This window comes from Mustela putorius, unplaced genomic scaffold (assembly GCF_011764305.1).
Source record: "Mustela putorius furo isolate JIRA1106 unplaced genomic scaffold, ASM1176430v1.1 tig00000129_pilon_pilon_pilon, whole genome shotgun sequence".
NCBI classification, from domain to species: domain Eukaryota; kingdom Metazoa; phylum Chordata; class Mammalia; order Carnivora; family Mustelidae; genus Mustela; species Mustela putorius.
In genome coordinates this window covers 6,876,129-6,896,946 of record NW_025421290.1, presented here as the reverse complement: position 1 = coordinate 6,896,946, position 20,818 = coordinate 6,876,129, and the positions used below count along the sequence as shown (strand labels likewise).

Here is a 20,818-nt window from a genome sequence, read left to right as displayed (position 1 = left end):
GAATGGTAGAAGGTATAAGTTTTCATTAATTAACTTATTTATTTAGAGAGGGAGAGATGGGGGTGGGAGGGGTAGAGGGAGAGGGACAGAATCTCAAGCAGGCTCCATACCCACTGTGGAACCCAACACGGGCCTCAGTCTCACAACCTTGAGGTCATGACCTTAGCTGAAATCGAGACACTTAACCAACTGAGCCACCCAGGTGCCCCAGAGGGTAGTAAGTTTTATAAGAAAATGAAAAGTAGAGCAGGGTAAAAGGGATTAAGAATATGAGGTCTTGGGCACCTGGGTGGCTCAGTGGGTTGGGTCGCTGCCTTCGGCTCGGGTCATGATCTCAGGGTCCTGGGATCGAGTCCCGCATCGGGCTCTCTGCTCGGCAGGGAGCCTGCTTCCTTCTCTCTCTCTCTCTCTCTGCCTGCCTCTCAGTGTACTTGTGATTTCTCTCTGTCAAATAAATAAATAAATAAAATCTTAAAAAAAAAAAAAGAATATGAGGTCTTTCACCTCATAGGGGGTTGGGGAACTACTGGAGAAGCAGCAGCTAGGCTTAACGGAGAAGGCAATTAATCTTTGGGTGAAAACTTACAGAATGGAGGAATGGAGGGGAAGCAGTGACTTGCATTGTAAAGGAGTACTCCGAATGCTGTGGGGAAAGCAGCGACTACTTTGTGGGAGTCAAGAGTCAAAGTAGAGAGTATATTTAGATAGAAAAGAGAGGAACAAGTACTGAACTCCAGAACATTTCATTATAAGAAACTGGGGAGCCCAGGAGGAGCCAGAACAGGAAATTTAGACATAGTCCCCTGTGAGAGTGGGGACTGTTGAGAACCAAATGCTGAAGAAAATGCTTCAAGGCATAAGGAATCATCAGCCATGACAAATGTTGCCTGTAGGTCAAGTATGATGAAATGGAGAATTGACTATTAGATTTTGCCATTGGTAGTCATCAGCAACCTTGGTGAGAGCAGGCTCAAGAGAACAGTGGGGATGAAAGCCTCACCGGAATGGGGTTACAAGCAAATGGGGTCTCCTCCTCCTTCTTCTTCATGAACAATTCAGTCTTAAAGGGATTGGGTCAGACTAAGCAAAGTGGGCTCCACACTCGATCAGGGATCCATAGTGGGAGGTTGGAGCTTGAGCAGGGTAAGGAGAGCATCTGCAAAGGATAGCCTGGTAAGGTGTGTAGGAACTCAAGTGGGATGTGAATGCATCCATGTCAGGAGGAGAGGTCATGGAATGGGACCTTGGTTCTCTACAGGAGAGTTGGCCAAATACAGACCAGGGGGGCTAGGATCCTCATTGTCAGTGAAGGGAGTTACAAATATGGGAAGCAAAAAGCTAGAATATACTCTGTGGTGTAGGACAGGACCTGGTGGTGTTGGTGTGAACTCATGACTACATATATACAGATACAAAGATAAAGAAAAAAATAGACATGTATAGTGTTCTCTAAAACTGTCCACTGAGAGGAACTTGGAGCAGCAACAGTTCAAACACTTCAGCAATGAGAATAAGTAGCATCCAGAGTTTCATTTCTAAATACCATTCTCAAAGGACCTAGTTAGCTCTTAGAGAAAAGGGTGATTCTAAGGTCAGGGTAGGGAAATAATAAGAGGACCCTACAACATCTTTTTGTGCCAAGCACTAAGGAAGCGGTCAAAGAAAGATGGAATCACGTCAGAAGGACGTGGTAGCTAGCTTTTCAGTCTGTGCCAATTAAGACATCGAAATAAATGATGATAGTAGCAGATTATAAACCACCGAATAAAAGAGGAAGCCATGAGTCTAATATCAATATAATTAAATACAATTTTAAAAACAAATTTTTAGTGAGGAGTCGGGTAGTAAATATAGCCTCAAGGTCTATCTCCCAAGATCCAAGTATTTATTAACTACAAAAGACAAAAGAAGAACTTTACATGAAAAAACTAGAAGATAACACCTTAATTAAGTAATGAAGCTAACATTACCAGTAAGTGACAATTTGAAATCATACACCACTGATAAAATGTAATGAGATAAAAATCCCCATCAATTCTATATTTATGTTCCCGTTTTGCTACCTGAATTTAATAATAAGGAAATATCTGACAAACCCAACTTGAGTGGTGTTCTACAAAGTGAATGTCCCGTAACCTTCAAAAGTGTCAAGGCCATGAAATTCAAGAAACTCTATGGACAGGACAACTAAATGCAACACATGATTCTGAACTGGGTCCTTTTCTCAAAGGGCTTTGAGAATAGGGCGATTTGCAATACTTAAATGGGGCCTGAGCACTAGAAAGTAGTCACGAATCAGTGTTAGTCTCTTAATTCTGATGACTGCATTATGATTATGTAGAAGAATGTTTTTACTTATAGGAAACACATACTAAAGTATTTGGTGTTGATGCAGTAACTTTTGACAACTTATTTTCAAATGGTTCAGGGGAAAACAAAATACTTTGTATGGCATTTGCAGTCCTGCTATATCTTTGAGATTATTTCCAGAGTGAAAATAACTTTTCAAAAGAAAGAGACATTAGAGATAATGAGTATAGACAACTTCTCCAAGAAGTTCTGCAAAGCAGAGCAAACAAATGAGGCAGTTGCTGGAAGAGGAAGTGGGCAATTCAGAGGGAAAAAATAAAATTTTATTTAAGACGGAGAAATAATACTACATTTGTACACTGATGGAAATGATGACATAGAGAATCAAAATGGATGTTTCAGGATGGACAGGTGGTGGAGTGTGAGCTTGGATTAGGGAGATGAGAACTGATGCACACGTGAAGGAATTACATTTGCTAAGAGCGTGGATCTTCTCAGATTGACCATTGTTGAAACCCAGCTATCCAGCAACCTCTTCAGCTAGACTGGGGCTAAGAAATTGGAAGTAAAGAAACAGTGACCCTAGAGAGTTCCAATAAAGTTTACCAAACTTTGATTTTAGGCTCTGAAAAAATAGGAACCGACTCTAGGCAGACATTCTGACAGCTCTGAGAAGCACTTGTCAGGATACAAATCAGACCTAAGAATTTAAACAGTCTGTAAGGATATAGTTCTGTCTTCATTACATTCTGAAATGAAGACACATTTTAAAATTGATGTCACAAAATGCTTGCAAGCCATCAGGCAAAGATGACAGGGGGTCACTGCCTCTATGTGTGAGAAGTCACATGTGTGGTAAGGGCATCAGTCATTCAGTCAAGTCCTTCAGTTGAGTTGCCTGCATTAAAGGCAACAGTCAGGGTTGACTTAACTTGAATTTGTTGCTTAAAAAGACCTCAAGGACTGTGCTGGGATGCAGGCTTGAAATGGGATGTTCATTGTTTGTCATTGGCTCGGCAATGTACCTGAAGACAAAAGAAACTACGAAACCTCTGGGATGAGACAGAATTTCCAAAGTAGGAGAGACTGGTCTGACATTTATCTAGAAAGGTCTTTAGCTCAGGTCAAAAGCAACTGGCTATTTTTAAGTCTTCATATTTCTTTGAATCATTAAAATGTAATTCAAGTCAGAAAAAATGAAAACATCCAGCTTAAACACAGTGACTGCAGAAAAAAAATTAGGATTCTTTGAAATGCCCTGGAACCATACTGAAAATATGAGAGGTGTTATGGACAGCAAGACTACTAATGTTGAGAATGAAAGGCAGCAAGTTGCCATGATGTCTCACACCATCATGGCACCCCCATCACAGCTGGTGGCCAAAATTAAGTCTAAAGGATATTTCCTGGGTGTGAAGACTGCCCAAGATCAAACTTTGATTATGATACTAGAGGAAGTAAAATTGTATAAATAAATATTGACTATTTTTTATTTATAAATTAATGAGTGAATCATCTAAGTGGTCTTCCCCTCCCCTCTCCTCCAAGGTGGTATTAAATGAATGGTACATCAATAGGATTTTTCTAAAAAATGAAATAGGAAATATTCTTGAAATTAATAACTTCAAATGAATCATCAAAAAAAGTACATTATATTTAATTTGCTCTATTTAATAAAAAGAGAAAGACATTCAAAGTGTCATCCAAAGAAGTTACATTTTTTAAGAAGGGAGATTTCATCTGGCCTGAAAACTGGGCTATTCAGAAAAATTCTTTTCCTAGGGATTTCAAATGATCAGGGTTTAACAGTACTACTGCTATAGCTCCTAGACACAATGCATAAAGCTAAGCATGTACACGGTGCTTAATAAATACAGAATTTTTAAAAGTTATATCAACGCTCATAAAAATGAAGTGTCAAGCTTAGTTACTAATGTATGTGTGAGTTCAATTTTATGTTTTTTGCTTCATTTTCAGCAAACTGAATGAATGAGGACTGGTCAACTGTGAATATGACCCCTTCCTCTTTATGTCCTTTGACATACTACACTGATTTTATTATCCCTAAAAATACTCTCAACTGGTCAATGAGGAGGTAGTATCTCATTCTCCCCAATCAAATGCAAGCATCTTTTCAAAAATATTTATTTCAGAGAGAGAGAGTGTGTGAGTGGCAGGAGAAGCAGAGGGAGGGAATCTTTAAGCAGACTTCCCACCAAGGATGGAGCTGGATGAAGGCCTCAATCTTACCACCCATGAGATCATGACCTGAGCTGAAACCAAGAGTCAGACACTCAATCGACTGAGCCACCCAGGCGCCCCTCAAATGCAAGCATTTTAGAGAAGAGATGTTAAATATTTCATTTCAAATTCTGAAAAAATACTTCAAAAGTCCCAAACCTAGGATCTATGTCCTTTCTCTACTACCAAGGATGATGTCTAACTGGTCCATTTCTCAGTACCATTTTCTGTGACGCTCAATTCCAACCTTTTATGAGTCAGTCATCAGAAAGATGATTCAATCGTTAGAAACGTTTGTGTTTGATAATTTATACATATTTGTCAGTTATGAAAATCAATCTGTTTTTATGTTGAATTATTATAAAAAGAAAATATACAATAAATACTGGCTTCTTATAATCAAACACAACACATGAAAGTATTTACTGTACTCTCTTCATTTCTATATTTCAATGAATTTTCTCCTATGATCACAGTTTTGTGTTTTATTTTTTTAAGATTTATTTATTTTTCCAGGGAGAGAGAGAGAGAGATAGAGAGAATCCTCAAGCAGACTCTGCTGAGTGCAGAGCCCAACGTAGCACTTGGTCCCAGGATCCTGATATCATGACCTAAGCCAAAATCAAGAGCTAGACACTTAACTGACTGGGCCACCCAGTGCCCCTATGACCACACTTTTATTTGGCCAATGTGACCATGCTTGCAATTTCCTAAACCATAAATGTCATTGGAAATGTCATGTGAAATATAGCTTCTGATGTTCTGTTATGTGACATTCTAAGTACATGAACTTGAAGCTATCCACTAAAAAAAAAAAAGTTTCTTAAATGCCTGTACACCAGCACCCTGAAGGGTACAGAGAAGTAAATTACATGGTCTTTGACTTTGAGGACTGTGTAGTTTTTTTTTTTTTTTTTAAGATTTTATTTATTTATTTGACAGATAGAGATCACAAGTAGGCAGAGAGGCAGGCGGAGGGGTGGGGGGTGGGGGGAAGCAGGCTCGCTGCTGAGCAGAGAGCCCGATGTGGGGCTTGATCCCAGGACCCTGGGATCATGCCCTGAGCCGAAGGCAGAGGCTTTAACCCACTGAGCCACCCAGGCGCCCTGAGGACTGTGTAGTCTTATGGAAAAATTTATTTGATGAAAATGAAACCAATTAGTAAACATAGTCAGAATGGCAAAATATTCACGGACAAGTGGGGACTGGAGCTGACCCCTAATTGGGGAGTAAGATTTGGGGAGGATCTTAGTTGGTTGGGCTTTTGGAACGAAATATTTTAGACTGGGTGGATGACAAACAACAGAAATTTATTTCTCACAGTTCTGGAGACTGCAAAGTCTAAGATCGAGGTGCTGGCAGATGCAGTGTCTGGTAGACGTCACTTCCTGGTTTACAGATGTCTTCTCACTATTACCTTGCATAGTGGCAGGGATGAGGGATCTCCCTGGGGTCTCTTCTAGGGACACTAATCCTATTCATGAGGGCTCACCCTCCCAATCTAATCATCTTCCTAATGCCCCACCCCCAAATATCATTATATTGGTGGTTAGGGTTTCAACAAAATCTTGGGAGGGTGGGGAGAGACAAACATTCAGTCTGTAGTACAGGAAAAGAATGAGGGGAAGGGCATTCTCACTGAGGAACCCAGAATAACCAGAGAAGTGGGAATTTACATAGCATACTCTTGGGATAATAAGGGGAACAAGTTGGAAAGGTCTATTAGGAATACTGGGAGAAATGAGAAAGAAATTTGACATTTTTATGTGGGGTCAATTTATGGAGCATCCAATTAGTTTAGAAGCAATCATTTCACCCATGCTTCTGGCCCTGGCTTTCTTTTGTTCTTACATCTACATTACTTTTCATGAGGCTAACGATGCCCTCTGTCAAAGAGCATATTTCTAGTTTACAATGATTCTTACTCCTCCTTAACTATGGAGTGTGGGTTAATTCCTAGAGCAGTGTTGTGGTTTGATTCTAATGTCCGTTGATTGAACTGCAGATGGTTCACTCGTTTGACTAGAACAGAGATGCCATTCTAGCAAACAGGCACTTGAGACTAAAGGTAATTAAATCAACCTATCTCTTTCTTCATGGAGCTGGAAGTAACATGGGATCCTGGGAGCTGTGGGCAGCCATCATGTCTGCCACATGGAACAGGAAGCTGAGAAATCTATTCTTCCCGGGAAAAGAAAGAGACAGACGCACAGAGTGAGGCAAGGGCATGTAACAGAGCTTTCCTGGTTTCTGATGGTCTTCCAGCTCTTATTTCTATGGCTTACCCGGCTACATTTTTGCTCTTGGAATCTGAGACACACTCTATCTTTTATAATCAATCCCCTCTTCCTGCTTAAGTGAACTTGGCCTAGGCTTCTATTATTAGAAACCCAACGAGCCCTACCAGAGTGGTGAATAAATAGACTTCACCGAAACCTGCTGTCCTTTACTTTTGGACATGCTCTCTCAATTTGTGCTCTAAGGAAAAGCTTCCTTTCATCTGTCTTTGCTCCACATCTCTGTGACTATATTGCTGTCTCATCCATCTGAGTGTCACAGTCTCTACGCCCCTCTCTGTCCCTGTCCCTAGATCCCTTCTCAGCTTCCTTTGATTTCTCTTTACTTTCTGTCCTTGAATGAAATGCTAACAAAGAAACACAGAAAGGCTGGGAGTATAATTTATATATGCCTGAGGCTTATGAACAGATAATGGGTTCATTAGCTCAATTCTCCCGGGGTCTGTGATGCAGAGCGATAGGACACAAGGTTTAAAAATGAATACACTATTCAGATCTTGTTATGGTACAGCTTCTCTCTGCAGCCCGAGTTATCCCGGAGGCTGCAGGAGGGATGAGGCCACCCCTGCTGATGGGACTCTCGAAGCATCAGTGCCAGCTGTGTCCCCTGCCCCCTGCTTCTCACGGCCTCAGTCACAGTGGGCTCTGCCAGATGTACATAATGTCACTGCCGCCGTACAGAACTCGAAGCGGTCACTTCTCTGCCTGCAGAATCACATACGTGGGATCTTCAGAGAAAAGCCCTTTCTTGCCGACAGGATCATGCAGGGAAAGTAGGTGGAGAAGCCTGAGTGCTCAGAAGCCTTTGAAGGGAGTCCTGAAGGCAAATAGCCAAGCCCTAAACCAGCTAGCTGACAACTCTGTCAACACAGTCGCAGGTTAGCCAACAGCTTGAACTAAAAATAATCTGACACTTCACCACAGCATGCCTGCCTGGCTCTGATGTGCAGGACAAAGGCTGAGTGACAAGCTGCCACTGTATTTCCAACAACTTGAGGTCTAACGACAGAGCAAGGGTCGAGAGATGTGGATGCGAAGATCACCTAGTAAGATCACCACCTAGTGCTCGGTTTGTTAGATAAACACTTTCTCTTTCTTATAGTGGCCATGCCTCTGGTGTCTTGAGAAGTAGTAGAGGAAGGGAGTCAGGGTGTGGTGCTGCCTTCTTTCTGATAATATCTGGTGATCATGCTTCCTGCATATCTTATTTATGTGATAGGTCTTGTTCATATTTTTTTGTAACCCCCTCCTAAATTAGGAGATCCCTGAGGGCAAGAGCCAGGTCTTCGTCTCTCCCTCTCCACCTCTGCATCTCTAGGACCTAACATGGTCTGGCCGTTTAAAAAGCTGTCAACAAAGTACTTATTAGACAAAAGAATAAATGAACAACGGAAAACTGGCCCAAATTCAACCTTATGAGGAGGGTCTGGGAAAGCTTCTCAAAGGATGTAATGATTGATCTGAGTCTTCACGGAGTTGCCAGAGTTTAAAGCAGAAGAACAGAAAGGAGGAGAGGGAATGTTCAGGCAAAAAAAGGGGATGAAGCCAAAAAGAGGGGCAGAGGTCAGAAGGACCTTTCATATTCTGTCAAAGAGTTTGAATTTTATTTTATAGGTGATGGGAATCATGAAAAGATTTTCTGTGCGAGAGGAACATAATGAGATTTTCTTAGAGAAAATTTTCTTTGGTAGCAATGTGGAGGATAATTGATGGCAGGGATGGAGACAGGGTTGAGATGGATTTCACGGATCAACTAGGAGCCCCCTGCAGTCAGTAATTCGGGTGGGGGAGGATGGAGGTCTGATTTATGGTTGAAAAGGCCTATTTCCGTCCTCTTCCTCCCACTGCTGGCTTTTCATCACCTCTAACACCATCACAACCTCCTTCAGGAGCCAGATCTGAGGATCCTGAGCAGTAAGAGAAAATGCCAACCACAATAGCGCTTCACAAATCCTTTTATCTTAGTTGGGCCACCCTGAAAGGCAAAGTGACATTTTCCAGAAGGCCCATGGGCAGAAGCTTCCACTCTCCCCACCCCTCCCAAAGAAGAACCAAATGAGGGCGCCTGGGTGGCTCAGTGGTTTAAAGCCTCTGCCTTCGGCTCAGGTCATGATCTCAGGGTCCTGGGATCGAGGCCCGCATCAGGCTTTCTGCTCAGTAGGGAGCCTGCTTCCCCTTCTCTCTCTATCTGCCTCTCTGCCTACTTGTGATTTCTGTCTGTCAAATAAATAAATAACATCTTTAAAAAAAAAAAAAAAAGAAGAACCAAATGACTCTTTGATGCCATGGTCTTTGAACCCCCTCACTTCTTGCAGCAGATTCTGTGCCTACCTTCCACATTGTACTTTTTCAGCAAGAGAGTGAAAAAGAAGAGGCAAAGGGAAAAGAGGAAGGTGTTGTAAAGGAGCAAGGCAAATGGTGAGTTCCCTGTATTTATCTCATTCATGAATAAGAAGATTTTTTCATGAATAAAAGCTGTGGAAAGAAGAGAAGATGCGCCTACATGGCCCCATTATCAGAACTCAAAAAGATTAGGACAGACAGATGCCTATGGATATTTGCTCAGCTTCTTTATGAAGAAAGACTCTCCAGTCCATAGCTGATGGGAGTTAGAAGGAGCAAACCCCAGGTGTCTGGCTGGCTCAGTTAGTAGAGCATGTATGAGACTCTTGATCTCAGGGTCATGAGTTCAAGACCCACATCAGGTGTGGAGTTTACTTTAAAAAAAAAAAAAGAGGAGGAGGAGCAAATCTTTTCCCTAGGTTCTTCTTCTTCTTCTTCTTTTATTTTTTTAAGGCTTTATTTATTTAGTTGAGAGAGAGGGAGAGAGCATGAGCAGGAGGGAGAGAGAGAAGGAGAAGCAGACTAACCAATGAGCAGGGAGCCCCACTTGGGGGTTGATTCCAGGGTCCTGGGATTATGACCTGAGCCAAAGGTGACAGTTAACTCACTGACCCAACCAGGTGCCCCTCCCCTAGGTTCTTTACCATGGCTATACATTGAAACTAACTGACAACTTAAAAAAAAAAGGGGGGGGGAACCAAAGCTGATGCCTGATTCATACCCCAAGAGATTCTAATTTAATTGTTCTAGAGTATGGTCTTAGAATTGATCTTTCTAGAGTTTCCTGGGTAATGTGAATGTACAGGTGAGCTAAGAACCACTGTTCTAGACTGGGGGTCAGCAAACTTTTCTGTAAAAGGCCAGACAGTAAATATTTTATGTTTTGTGGACCACACTGTCTTTCTTGCAACTACTCTGCTCTGCTATTGTAGTGAGAAAGTAGCCATAGACAATGTGTATATGAATGGGTCTGTTCTAATAAAACCTTGATCTGGCTCATGAGCCTTAATTTTTTGACCTTTGCTCTAGAAGCATACTTCCAAGGTTGGGTGGGTTGTTGAGGTTGCTAACTCTGGTATGGAGGAAATAGGAAAAATATTCTAGTTTTAAAAAGAATTTCACATTTGGATGAATGTTCTAGCTTTATTTTTTAGAAAATGAGATATGTTTCTAAGTTCCATTTGATAAAATACTTTCATTAGCCCGCTATGTTGTTTAACTTCTTAGGGAGACCATGTGTGATTTTTGTGTTTTGAAGGAAAAAAATCCATAAGTTATTAAATACAACCTACAGTGGTGAAGAGAAAGATTAATCATGACAGATAGACAATTAAACTTAGAACCTAAACCAAGACAGAAAAGCTAAAACCCAAATGAAAAGACAGTCTCTAAAGAATCAGGGAGGTCAGCTGGTAAGTTTTGTGTTTTCTCCGATTTCCTTGGCTAGAATTCAACCATGATCTTGTTTTTTGTTTGTCTCTTCTGCCGTTATTATTCTATTTTAAATTCTACGTGGAGAACCAGTTTTAATTTATGTTGTCATTTTATTCTGGAGAAATTTGGAGAAGATAAAGCACATTAGAAAAATGAACTTTTTGCCTAATTATTAAGTTTCTCTCTTGCTCTCACTGCTTTCATCACTCTCCATAGAAGGGGAGTCAAGGGACAGAGGCCTGCAAATCATGCTCCTTATAATGAAGGCTGGAGGGTCTATGTGGGTGATGTGGTCCTTACCTTTATCCTGTCGATGTTGGCTTCCATCTTCAGCTGTTCTACCAGCTTCCTGGCTTGTGCTATGCTGGCGGTATTGTTGCTAGCCATTGGAATGCTGGGTGGGTTTTTCAGATACACTAGGAAAGAACACAGGAGGGAAGAATGCATCAGGGCACTCAGGAGCTGCCAAATGTACAGGTTCATCAGCATGGGGGAACTTCGAAAGAGTGGCTGTGGTGAGGCCTGGCTCTCCCAGTCCTCTCCAGCCCCAGTCCAGTGCCAAGTCTGACTGCGGGCAGGCCAGGAGATGACATGTGCTTGTGGTTTTCCAGATCCTCATAGCCCACCCCAACACACACACACACACACACACCCCTCTGCACTTCTACCCCTTCTTCAGGGAAAAACAATGAAGATTGTTTACCAAATCAGTTAGAATAAGATGTGCTGCTGAATTAAGGAAGAAAGTCATTAAAATTATCTTAATGTATGAACTGAGCTCAAAATGGTAAGGGTGACAGCAGACGTTATAAGTGTTGTTATTTTTCAGGTACTACTATGGTCAGATACTCTGTTTCAGTGCCCTCAGAGGATGAAGAATGAAAGGCAAGCAGAGGGGAATGGTAAAGTAATCCCTTAGGACTAAAGATACCAAGCTTACAATGTTCTGCTGGTGGGTTCCAACACTAACTTTCTAGCTAACTGTAGCCACCTCAGTCTATCACACTGCAGAGACGCTGCATAGGATGTGTGGTTTTTCAGTGTTGTTTATCCAGCATTAAAAAAAAATATAGCCTTTTCTCTCTATTCTATTTGAAATATGGCTAGACACAACTATTTTCTTCACTCACAGTTCTTCATCTGCAATGTCAAGGGGGAAGGATTGCCATGTCTAACTTGTTAATGACATCAATGGGTTCACTAGCAGAAATCTGTATTCAGTATAATGGACTTACTACTTTTATAAATATGGAAATGGGACACAAATGTTCAGAGAGTGGAATTCTGTACTTATGTAAATTATGAGATGGTTTCTTTGCCTCTAGGATTGCCAGATCTCCTCCCCATCCTTTCCCCTACCCGCTTAAGTCCTATCCCAATTTCATTTCTCTTCTAATTCTTCCTTGACCCACCATCGCAATTTTTGTTGTTGTTGTTCATCACGGAAAGTACCCTATTTTATTTATGAGGGCCCATTTCTTCCACATTCTGATCAGGTCTCGCTCCATGTCAAGGTGTCATATGCTATTTTGGGTCTGTATAAATGTGCTCTTTGAGGTCACTGACACCCCACAGTGAAGCAATGTCTGAGAGCAGCAATTTAGCTGGAGTGCATGACCCAAGAAATGAGAGGCATTCAAGCCTTGCTTCAGTCAACAGTTGATTCCTGTTCTGAAGACATATTAAAAAGTGTGACTTCTGCTAGCTTTGGGGAATATTTTTATCCAGAGGTAAAGTAAAATCAGGCAACCATCTCAAGAAGGAAAGAGGACACATAGAAAACCTGGGAAATGAAATATAATCCCTGGTAAATTCAATACAAGACTGTTACGTATTCAGTAAAATCAAAAAACAATTTTTAATTACCCAAAGAGCATAAATATGTAAATTACCTTCTTTGGTTCTTATATATTTGTATCTTGTTCTTCAAGGCAAAAGAAGAAATTATGTATAAGTCTTTGTAAACAAAGAGGTCCCTTCATAGTGTTATTTTATAAAGAAAACTGCAAAATCAGCCACCCCAAAAGCATAACATTTATAGTATAATTGAAAGATAATTAACTGTTCCCTCCAGTTATTTTCAAAGGCATCAGAGACAATAAAATGGAAAGGAAGACTGAAGGGATTTTGAAGCCACAGAGATCTCTGAGCTCTACTTCCATGTGCTTGAAGATCAGCGGAGGGATCTTTATGTAAAACCAAACCAAAACAACAACAACAACAACAACAAGAGGCTTTAACAACTATGATTTCATCAGCATAATTAGGAACCCAATCATCTCAGCCCCACAAGGAAATTACATGTCCCCAGATCGAACAAAAATCTAACACCCGTGCAAAACGTCACAGGACCAAGATGGAATCTTGATTTACCAGGAAGCATAGCCTAACTCTTTTCATTCATCCAAAGTTGGAAGTAGTCGTGATCTACAAGACCCTGGACACTGTTTTGTGAAGCTAACATTCCTTCCAAACTAGAATTTACCACACTAGAATATAGATTATCACAGAATTGCCAAATCCTCATTGGGCCTGAGGGAGATGTGGGAGTCTGGCCAGCTCTTCATCTGCCCTTGAATCTAAATCAGATTACACAGTAACCTGTGTCAGAAACCATAGCTTGCCTCCAAATACCACTTCTCCTCTTCTTTATTGGTAATAACAATTTGCTTTTCTTTTTCATAGAGCCCATGAGAACCCTGAATTTTAGCTGGGCATACTTTACTGAAATATACATTCTTCAGCCTCCTTTGCTGGTCAGTAAACTTAGACGACCAAGTTTTGGCCAATGAGTAATAAGCAGAAGTGCCCTTGAAAGGAGAAGGGTGTGCTCTTTGCTTCCCCCTCCTCCTGATACTGGCCTGGAAGACGGTCTTGTTGACCACAGAGTTTCACCTTGAACCTTTAGGTTTATACTCTGGGGTAAGCAGGAAGGATCTGGCACATACTGGCACTGTAGGGCCACCATGCCAGCTGCGAACTGGCTATCATCTATGTGAAGAGAAATAAGTACCCACTTTGTTTACACCACTATTATTAAGAGTATTTCTGCCATTGGACAATAGATTTACCATCACCTGAGTAAATGACCCAGTATTTTCATTTGAGTATCTAGGAAATTCTATGTTCTAATGCCTATTCATGTTTCCTGGGAAAGTTATGGCTTTCTGTCTTAGGAGACTAAGATAGAAAGTGTATGAGTTTTCTATTGCTACCATATCATATTACTACAAATGTAGGAGCTTAAACAATAGGAATTTCTTATCTTGCAGTTCTGGAGGTCAGAAGTTTGGAATAGGTCTCACTGGGCTAAAAATCAAGGTATCAGCAGAGCAGTAATCCTTTTGGAGTCTGTAAGGGAAAATCTATTTCCTTGCCTCTCCCTAGCTTCTAGGGGCTACAGGCATTCTTTGGCTCTAGGTCCTATTCCTCATTTTCAAAGCCAGCAAAGGTGAGTTGAGTTATTCTTACATCATATCACTCTGACCTCTTCCACAGTCACATCCCCTTCTGACTCTGCTCTCTCTCTTCCTCCACTTTTAAGAACCTGGCAACTCTACTGCCCCCTACCCCAGATAACCCAGGACAACCTCCCTATCTTTAGGCCAGCTTGACTAGCATCCTTAATTCCATCTGCATCCTTAATTGTCCTTTGCCGTTAACATAGTGTAGTCATACATTCCAGGAATGGAGACATGGACACTTTGGGGGGACTTCATCTACCTACTATGGAAGAAGACCTCTGCATGGGAGAAGAGAGAAGTGGGGAGATGGGGGCTGAGATAGAAAAAGAAGAGAGAAGGGGTAGGATGCAAGTCTAGAAATGTTGGGGAGAGAAAACCTCTGAAAACTAAATGGACTTAGCAGAAAAAGTAAACACAGACTTTGGTTTTAGTTTTAGGAAGATACATCCTCAGTGTTCTAGTTTTACTATATGACCCAAAAGAATCTAGTGTTTCCTACTAGGGATTTACCCCAAAGATGCAAATGTGGTGATCTGAAGGGGCACGTGCACCCCAATGTTTATAGCAGCAATGTCCACATTAGCTAAACTATGGAAGGAGCCCACACGTCTATTGACAGATGAATGGATAAAGAAGATGTGGTACACACACACACACACACACACACACACACACAGGAATACTATTCAGCCATCAAAAAAATGAAATCTTGCCATTTGCAATGATGTGAATGGATCTAGAAGGTTATATGCTAAGTGAAATAAGTCAATCAGAAAGGACAATTATATTATCTCACTCATATGTGGAATTTAGGAAACAAAACAGAGCATGTGGGAGAGGAAAAATAGGGGAATAGAGGGAAAAATAAAACAAGATGAAACCAGAGAGGGAGACAAACCATAAGAGACTCTAAATCATAGGAAATAAACTGAGGGTTGCTGGAAGTAAGGGGCTGGAGATATGGGGTAACTGGGTGATGGACATTAAGGAGGGCATGTGATATAATGAGCACTTGGTACTATTAAATAAGACTGATGAATTGCTGACCTCTACCTCTGAAACTAATAATACATTGTATGTTAATTGAATTTAAATTTTAAAAAGTCAAGGGCCACATTTATTTATTTTTACAAATATTTATTTATTTGAGAAAGAAGGCGAGAGAGAGAGAGAGAGAGAGAGAAAAAATGCAAGCGTGAGCAGGAGGGGCAGAGGGAGAGGACAAGCTCAAGCAGACTCCATGCTGAGCACAGAGCCTGACTCAAGGGTCAGTCCCAGGACCCTGAGATCACGGTCTGAGCCAAAATCAAGTGTAGAACACCTAACCAGCTGTGCCACCCAGGCGCCTCAAGCTATTAGAATCACTTTGTGCATTTTCTTCTTTTTCACCTCCAGCTGCTTTCCCATAAAATCCTTCTCCTGAAGACTGAAAGCGCTATAGGTTCCTAGACCAGTGTTCCCAAGAAATATGTATTTTCCTAAAAAGTGGCTATGGTAGATAAGAAAAGTTAGTCTGTCTTCTAAGCCTAAGGTACTTGGACAATGCATCACACACACGGACACGCTCAGAATGCTTTTCATCTTATAAAACAGAAATTCTGTACCCAATAAACGGAAGTCCCATTCTTTCCGTCCCTCAGCCCCAGAAACCACCTTCTGTTTTCTGTTTCTATGATTTCGGCTACTCTAGGTATCTCGTAGAAGTAAAATCATACAGTATTTATCTTTTCATGACTGGCTTATTTCACAGAGCATAATGTCTTCAAGGTTTACATCTGTCGTAGCATGTGTCAGAATCTCCTTCCTTTTTAAGGCTGAGTAATAGTTCACTACATGTCTATACCACATTTTGCTTATCCATTCATCTGTTGAAAACACTTCCATTGCTTCCACATTTTAGCTACTGTGAATAATACTTTTATGGACAAGGATGTACAAATATCTCTTCAAGACCCTACTTTCAATTCTTTTGGGTTATATACCTAGAAGTGGAATTGCCGGGTCATATGGTAAATCTATTTTTAACTTTTTGAGAAATAGCCATCCTGATTTTTGTAGCAGCTATGCCATTTTACATTCCCACCAAAAGTGCACATGGATCCAATTTTTCATCTTCCCAACACTATTTTCCCTTTTTTTTTTTTGATCGTGGTCATCTTAACAGGTGTGAGGTGGTATCTCATTGTGGTTCTCATTTGCATTTCCTAATGATCAGTGATGTCAAGCATCTTTTCAAGTACTTATTGACCATTTGCTTATGTCCTTTGGAGAAATACCTGTTCAAATCCTTTGCCCATTTAAAAAAATATTTTATTATTTTTACACGATCTCCACACCCAAGGTAGGGCTAAAACTCACAACCCTGAGATCAAGAGCAGCACACTCCACCAACCAGGCCAGCCAGGCGCCCCCCACCTTTGCCTATTTTTGAATCAGGTTTTTTTTTGGTTGTTGAGTTTTAGCTCTCTATATATTCTGGATATTAACCTCTTCTCAGATATATGGGGTTTAGATACATTTTCCTTCATTCCATAGATTGCCTTTTCACTCTGTTAATAGTGTGCTTTGTGGCACAAGAGTTTTTAATTTTCATAAAGTCCAAATTTCTTTTGTTGCCTGTGCCTCTGGTGTCATATCCAGGAAATCCAATGTTGTGAAGTTTCTGCTCTATGTTCTCCTTCTGAGAGTTATAGAGGTTTAGCTCTTACCTTTAGGTCTTTGATGCACCTGGAGTTAATTTTTGTATATGGTGTTGGGTAAGGGTTCAACTTCATTCTTTTACACGTGGATACTAGTTTTTCCAGCACCATTTGTCAAAAAGATTGTCTTTTACAAGTTGAATGGTCTTGTCACCCTTCTTGAAAATCATTTAACTGTATATGTGAGGATTTATTTCTGGGCTCTCTAGTCCCAAGTTAATTCTATTCTAAGTCCCTAAATATTTTATTATTTTTGACACTACTGTCAAATGGAATTGTTTCCTTAGTATCCTTTCCAGATTGTTCCTTGTTCATGTAGACAAGTGTAGTGCTACATCACAGATTCCTAATGCGGGAGACAAAAACTTTGGTCTTCTGTCCCTACCCAAGCTGACAGCGATTGCATGTGGTGAGAAGTGTTGTTGAGAAAAGGGTGTTGCGTCCTGTGAGCACATCGGGCCAAGAGAAGTTGTTGACAGAGTCCTGTTAGGTGCTTAGGCAGAAGCACAGATGCATATCAGATACGCTTTACTAAGGTTCCTGTTTCATTCTACATCTGGCTGAAATCGGGCAGACATTATTTTAAGAGGGAAGGAAATGCTTTGAATATAGCAACCACTGAAATAGCTAAAAGAAAAAGTAAAATTCTGCTGAAGTGATCATGTGGACAAAACTTGAAAACACAGGTGTATGTACACCCCTTTTAAAAACAAACAACAAAAAACTTTTCATTAAAAAGAGAGAGTGATTAATTCCTATAGATCGCTCCCTGCTCACCCCCCATCAGCTAGTCTTTGGATTGCCTTATGATACACCATAGTTTACCTTTGTGGGGGTCCAGCCTGGCCCCAGAACCATCAGACGCCCACCTCAAAGATGCACCCATCTGTGGATTCCAACTCTTCTAGAAATTAGTGGGGCAGAGGGAAATAGAACCAGTGTCTGCCTCTCTTGGGGAGACTCTGAAGTCCTGAGCTCACTTCTGGAACCTCAAAACACCTCTGGGAATCAGCTGGGCTGATGATCAAAGGTTGGTAGTGCTGGTGTGACCCTCTTCCGTCTAGCAGTTGGTAGCCCCTCCCAAGTACTGAAATGGGTGACTGCACATCTCTGGATTTGAATCGGAGAGCTAGAATTCCACAGATTAATTCTTTCAGATGCCACAGCCAAGATCTCTTCTCAAAATTCGAACAGTCTACCCTCTGGAAATTCCAAATGGGATTCCATCTATTTTCCAAGCCCCACACTAAACCCACTGGCAATGGTTCTCAACCAAGGGAAGTGCAACCCCTTAGGAAGCATTTGGAAATGTGTGGGGGTGGCCTGGGTTATGACAGTCATCAGGGGTGCTAATGGCATTTAGAGAGCAGAGGCAGAAACTCTAATGCCCTGTGGAGTGCCAGACAACAGTGAATTGTACTGCTCCCAGCCTCTCCATCAGAAAGGACACGGAAAAAAAAACAGTCATAGATCCATGCATGAAAAATCTGCTCAGAGAAAGTACTCCACCAGGAAAGGTTCAAGGAAACTGGCTTTTATATTATGTCTTGGGATCCCTATTACCTTCCCAGGGATGAATAAGTGTTAAGAGCTCATAATTCTCATTAGCATTATTGTGCTTTATGGATATTTAGTCCCTGAAAGAGAGCACAATCTCTTGCAATGTGCTGGTGGAGTGAGATTATGCTGGGTCATATCTGCCAGTAAGCAAAAAGAATACAAACAACTGAAGCTCCTAGAACAATTACAGAGCTTGTGTGAGAGAGATTGGTAGGACTCCGGAAGAATGTCCTAATTATCCCACCTGAATTCCAAGCCTGAGAATCATACAGAAGGCATTTTACTCTTTTCACTGATGAGAGAAGCACCCCTCCTCCCCCCACCCCCTGAACATGAGAGATAGGGCTTGTTATAGAATAATAACCATTAGATGAGTTTTCTTCTGCTAAAAATACATCAAGCATTCTCATTTCTTTCAGGAGGAACTCTTCTGTTAAGAAACCATACATTTTCTTGTCATTTAGGCTTGGGAGTTAACACACAACTCCTTATTTCTGTGGCACCAAGATAAATAAATGTTTTGATAATGAGACCTTTGCCTTCGACAGTATAGGTTAATTGGGGAGGATGCCATTCTTTTCAGGTTCTAATGGTGTTTTTTAAGCATGGCATCCAGTCTTCGTTCTGGCCTTTCATTTTAATTACAACTGTGCGTTCCTTAGAACTGTGTTTTGATATCTGCAGTTGGTGGTAAGGGGGCTTGATTTACTTGTTTTATATATTTACAGGTTAAGATGACACTGGCAATAAAACAAACAATTCTAGGTTTACAGTCAAATCAGAGGTTTACAGTCTCCCAGTTATTTGATGATATCTTCATTATTCTCAATTGTCAGTTAGCCATATCGTTGGCGATCGGTTATTGGCTGGGTTTGAATTAGAGGACCATTCCTAACAATTACAATTTGTAGTTCTTCAGAGCCTCTACAGTTAGTCACCTGGGTAAATGTTTTTGTTAATGGCTTATATATCAGCAAAAGTTCAGTTTGGTCATTTTGCCAAACTCATTTTTTGTTGTTGATTTTGTTTTTTGGATCCCTACCCTAATTCATTCTGTAGCAAGTAAGAACCACCATCACCAAATTGATGAGAGTATATATATGAAGGGTCCAGGGAAGGGTTTTCGCAGTCAGAACACAAGTGAATTTCTGAGTTGTGGCTGCGGCGTGAGTTGAATAATAATTGTAAAAAACAGCCTGCCTTGTTTCACGGTACTTTTTTGTGAGATAGCTCCTCGTATTACCAGTTGGCCACTTTGACCTGAAAATACCAAAATAGCACATTTCCATCTCTACTAATCAGCAAACACTAATTTCTTTTTGGTTCTCCCACCACTGGGGAAATTTTAAATCAATAGAGGATTTATTTGGGAAGCTTGTTGCTTCTCCTTCAACACTTTCAAGCACCAGAGCGTCAGGGTTGGAATCTGCCCCACGGGCTCACTCTTTCCCAATCTTACGTGTTTCAACAATCGGAGCCATGACAAAGATGTCTTTTGGGTGTCATAATGTCCTGGTTTCCTCACTTGTCTTTGCTCATTTTTGAGTAGGCGTATGGAGGCTATAGAATAGGCGTATGGTGGCAAATAAAAAGGACATGAGAATGGGGAGGGGATTGTCAGGAAAAGGGTAGGATAACGGATGTCCACACAGACTTCAGCGTGGAAGTGTTTGGGGATAGTAGGTATGTATGAGAAATGATGTTGGACTCCAGGGGGCACTGGTTAGTATTTGAATAGGGGAGCGGAGGGGAGGGGAGGGAAGCCCCAGGGAAGGGAGAAGAGGAGTCGCAGGGGGTTCCTGAGCACCCAGAATGCAGAGAACGAGACTGCACAACGCTGGCTAGGGATGGATTTGTAAATAAAACAAAACAGGAACCTTCCAAACCCCTTCCCCGCCTCCTCTCTCCCCTCCCCATCTTCCAATGCTTCTCATTTCTGGAAATTTGGTTTTACAGGCCAAAAGCTTTGTTCTTTTACCAGAGGACCAGGAACTCGTATTAAAAATGAGTATTAGCTTATAAACCAAGGGTCTGCCATGTGCCAGGCCCTGGGCCAAGTCCCTGTTTCATCCTCACAACCCCAGGGACGTAAGTACTGCATCCCTCGCTGGAGGAAACCAAGGTTTGGGTTATGTCGGAACATTAGAGAGATGGGTGTTTCTAAAGCAAGCCCCCACCAGGGAAAAATGTTCTTCCAGTCCTTCTCAATTTCCATTTTTAGATGCAGCAGACTGATCCTAATCTGGGGACTGTGGTATCTGTTTGGCCATTTCACAAACATAACAGCAGTTTTTATGGTCTTTGTAGCTATGGAGAGAGCTAATGGGAGTGAGATCTGGTGCAGAAGTTGTACCAAACAAAAATGTTATGGGGCCATTGGGGAAGGACATGAACCAAGGGAGCAACGTATCGACTTAAACTCTACTCGGGAAACCATGTGGTTTTGCTGGGACGTTGCCACTTACCAAAT

At 41.3% G+C, this 20,818-nt stretch overlaps 1 long non-coding RNA gene across 5 annotated transcripts in view; it reads right to left on the bottom strand.

Annotated features, from left to right (window-relative positions):
• The window catches only part of GNG2, a 114,702-nt gene that overhangs the window by 14,401 nt on the left and 79,483 nt on the right, over positions 1–20,818 (bottom strand). For 3 of the 5 annotated variants that reach the window (XR_006603484.1, XR_006603480.1, XR_001179416.2), the window contains one exon: positions 10,926–11,041. This is a non-coding gene — a long non-coding RNA (G protein subunit gamma 2). Of the gene's footprint in view, positions 1–390; positions 445–10,925; positions 11,042–12,517; positions 12,550–20,818 lie in introns of those variants that run through there. The other 2 variants (XR_006603479.1, XR_006603483.1) reach the window with 2 other exon arrangements.